The sequence below is a fragment of the Thamnophis sirtalis genome, unplaced genomic scaffold (assembly GCF_051295495.1).
Source record: "Thamnophis sirtalis isolate CommonGarterSnake01/CBP01778 unplaced genomic scaffold, rThaSir2_p1.2 scaffold_3, whole genome shotgun sequence".
NCBI classification, from domain to species: domain Eukaryota; kingdom Metazoa; phylum Chordata; class Lepidosauria; order Squamata; family Natricidae; genus Thamnophis; species Thamnophis sirtalis.
The window spans coordinates 19,316,812-19,320,986 of NW_028261383.1; the positions used below are offsets into that span (position 1 = coordinate 19,316,812).

The 4,175-nt window shown below is 46.9% G+C and overlaps 1 long non-coding RNA gene across 1 annotated transcript; it reads left to right on the plus strand.

Moving 5' to 3' along the window:
- The first annotated feature begins 1,989 nt into the window (after positions 1 to 1,989).
- Positions 1,990 to 4,175, plus strand: LOC148047355 (uncharacterized). The gene is made up of 3 exons (XR_015696151.1): positions 1,990 to 2,053; positions 2,180 to 2,290; positions 3,646 to 4,175. It is a non-coding gene; the product is annotated as an uncharacterized LOC148047355 (long non-coding RNA).

Consider the following 4,175-nt stretch of genomic DNA (forward strand, 5'->3'; position numbering starts at 1 on the left):
TGTGGCTTCTCTCCAGAATGAGATTTGTGACGTGCATTTAAAATGGTCTTCAATCTGAAGCATTTGTATTCTGATAACATTCATATAATATGTCCAGTGTAAATTCTTTCATGGTTTATGAAACGTCTTATGGTAACTTTCCTCAGAAAGAGAACATACATTTTCCCCCCCAATATGAATTTTCAGATGAATCTTCAAGGTTCCTCCTTGATTGAAGCATTTCCCACAGCTCAGGCCAGATTTTACCTGGTTTTTCTCCACTCGCAATTTCCCTGATGGGTCTTCACATGTCCTTGAAGGTGCTTTTTCCAAAAGCAACTGGGCTTCTTTGAGATTTTTTCTTTCTTTATGGGAACCGAAGAAGCTTCTTGGATAAGAAGTGAAACATTTTCAAAGCAAAAAAAAAAAACCAAGAATGTCCAGTTGCCTTATGGAAAAAGCATTTTGGGACAACCATGACCTGAATGAGAATCTCCATAGACACTGACTCAAATGAGACCTTATTTCATAAATAAAGGAAAATATACATGTCCCAGGATAATGATGGAAGATCAAATTTGGGTCAGTCACTGGGACCAGAGACTTATTCTTCTGAGCTTTTGTACTCCTGCTGGAGCCCATCTTCAGGGAATTTCTGTGGTAAGGGGTGGGTTCTGGCAGCCACTGCCTGTTCATTAATGGGCATGCAGTGCACGCGTATACATGCACAGTACAATAAAAATTGTTCTGTGCATGCGTAGAAGCCAAAAACAAGATGGCGGTGGCGCCACAGGCAACACCAGGAGAACCAGTTCAAGGGCATGACAGGCCTCGATCGCTGCTGGTTCCAGAGACCCAGGCCGCCAAAAACTACTGGTTCGGCCGAACCAGGCTGAACCAGTAGGGTCCCACCACTGGTTGTGGTCTACTTTTGTCAAATGCCATCCCAGCATGGGCTGGCTCTGCTCTGTTTCAACTAGATTAGTTGAGCAAGCAACAATTCATTAGCAACAGGGTTAATTCAGTAAACCATGGTTCGACTCACTCAAGTTTGTATTGTGTGAACAAAACCTTAAAAATCATAGCTTTAAGTGACCTCAAAGGTTTTTCTAATTCCTTAGGAGGCTAAGGTATGGTCCAGTCAATACGTAGATAACAGGAAAAAACAACATGAAACATTTTTGGGTGCGCAATCTAATTCCTCAGCTAGTCTTCTGGGATATGGATCCGTCCTTTAGCTCTGTGGAAACAGATACCATACAATACTTCAGACCCAACATTTGGCAAACTCAGATCCTTACACAAGAGATTTGTCCCTGTTGACTCGCCAAGTTCTTGCAACACCTGTTTTGTGAATTGAGTAGCACAAAACGTTCTGGTCTCTCCCAGTTTTTGAACTGGGATTGGCTATTTTCATATTCAACCTTTCAGTCAGTGTTTTCAAATGATGGGAAATCGTCATTATTCTGCTTGGCTGAGATGCTGCTGCCTAGCTCTTTCACAGGCTGTTCTTCCATTCTGAGCTTTATGATTTAGATCAGAACATTTTGTGTTACTCAATGCACAAAATGGGTGTTGCAACGACTTGGCACCCAATTCACAACTTTGGAACTTAAAGAAGTGTGGACTTCAATTCCCCAGAATTCCCTAGCCAGCATGGGTGTTGAAGACTGGGAATCCTGGGAGTTGAAGTCCACACATCCTCAAGGTACCAGGGTTGTGAAACTCTTAATTTAGACAGGTTTTCCCAGTTGCAATGTACGGCTGTGAAATTTGGACCGTAAGAAAGGCTCAGCGCCAAAGAATTGAGGCCTTTGAACTGTGGTGCTGGAGAAGACTCCTGTGAGTCCCTTGGACTGCAAGGCGATCAAACCGGTCAGTCCTAGAGGAGATCAACCCTGACTGCTCTTCAGAAGGAAATCAGATCCTGAAGATGAAACTCAAGTACTTTGGCCACCAAATGAGAAGGAAGGATTTACTGGAGAAGACCCTAATGCTGGGAAAGATGGAGGGCAAAAGAAGAAGGGGACGACAGAGAATGAGGTGGCTGGATGGAGTCACTGAAGCAGTCGGCGTAAGTTTAAATGGGCTCTGGGGGATGGTAGAGGACAGGAAGGCCTGGGGGAACATTGTCCATGGGGTTGCGATGGGTTGGACACAACTTCACAACTAACAACAACAACAACAACAATTTAGACAGACTGGAACAATTCAGAGACCGGTAACACAGATTACTGAAGAACTGGAAAATGAATTCCCATCAGGACTCAGAATGGTGAGATGGCTTATATATTACAGGTTGGGTTTCCAGGTAAGTGTGAAAAAAATATTCGTAAGTCACTTTTTTCCTTGCCATTGTAACTTTGAACGGTGTTCTAAGTGTTGGAGCATTTACAACTTCTGGAAGAAAGTTGTTGCACTTGCTGGAACTTGCAGGAACTGGGCATGGCTAGTCTAGTGAAGAGAAGGACCAGGGGAGACATGATATATGTGTTCCAGTATTTGAGGAGCTGCCACAGAGAGGAAGGGCTCAAGCTATTTTCCAAAGCACCCAAAGGCCAGACAAGGAATAATGGATGGAAACTGAACAAGGAGAGATTCAACCTGGAAAGAAGGAGAAATTTTCTGACAGTGGGAAAAAACCAACCAATGGAACAGAAGTTGCCTTTGGAAGCTGTGGGAGCTTCATCACTGGAGGCTTTCAAGAAGAGACCGGACTGCCATCCGTCAGAAATGGTGTAGGATAGGGGTAGTCAACCTTTTTATACCTACCGCCCACTTTTGTATCTCTGTTAGTAGTAAAATTTTCTAACCGCCCACTGGTTCCACAGTAATGGTGATTTATAAAGTAGGGAAGTAACTTTATAAAGAGCCGAGGTGGCGCAGTGGTTAAATGCAGCACTGCAGGCTACTTCAGCTGACTGCAGTTCTGCAGTTCGGCTGTTCAAATCTCACCGGCTCAGGGTTGACTCAGCCTTCCATCCTTCCGAGGTGGGTAAAATGAGGACCCGGATTGTTGTTGGGGGCAATATGCTGACTCTGTAAACCGCTTAGAGAGGGCTGAAAGCCCTATGAAGCGGTATATAAGTCTAACTGCTATTGCTATTGCTATTGCTACTTTATAAAATTTATAAAGCAGAGTTACAGCAAACCCCTACCGCCCACCATGAAAGCTGGAACGCCCTCGAGTGGGTGGTAGGGACCAGGTTGACTACCACTGGTGTAGGAGCTCCTGCTTGGGGAAGGGTTGGACTAGATGACCTAGAAGGTCCCTTCCAACTCTCTTATTCTATTATTCTGTTAAAAATATATTACTGTAACTCTTATGGCCTTGGTGTTTTAGTCTAGCTTACCTCCTTCAATTTGGCAGAATTTTGCTAGTCTTGACTGACTGGTTAACTGTTCTCACTGTCAGGAAATTTCTCCTCAGTTCTAAGTTGCTTCTCTCCTTGATTAGTTTCCACCCATTGCTTCTTGTTCTGCCCTCAGGTGCCTTGGAGAATAGTTTGACTCCCTCTTCTTTGTGAGATATTGGAACACGGCTATCATGTCTCCCCTAGTCCTTCTTTTCATCAAACTAGACAAACCCTAGACTAGACATACATACGTTGGACTAGAAGACCTTCAAGGTCCCTTCCAACTCTGTTATTCTATTCTTTTACCCAGTTCCCGCAGCCCTTCTTCACATGTAAAGAAGACACGGAAGGTTTGCTCCTCCCATTGAACACGGATTAACTCCTGAGCGCAACGCGCGGCGCCAGCAGCCCGCGAAATCGCCCGATCCAGCGCGATCGCATCCGACCGCTCCTCCTCGGCTCCCTCGCTTCGCAACGGGCTGGCGGCGCCCACGAAGGGACGAGCCAGACCCCGGCAGATCCGCCCCGGAACTCGAGGAAAACAACGGCGAAGCGAAGCGTCGCGATCCGCCCGAGAGGAGCCGAGCAGCGGATGCCTCCCGCAGCCCTTCCCCCCTGCGGGAGACCTCCGAGGCGGACGGCGATCGTCTTCCCCGCCCAGCCCTGGAAGCGCCGTCGGGCAGAGCCGGCTTCTCCATCGCTCCGTCGTTCGGTGTTGGCTGCGGGTGGAGAAGGAGGCGCTTTTGACCCCGTGCCCGCGGGCCACTGCTGGCCCCCAGACAGATGCGTTCCAGTCCCCTGCCAGGTTCGGGTTGGAGACTTGGGGCGGGTTTGCCCATA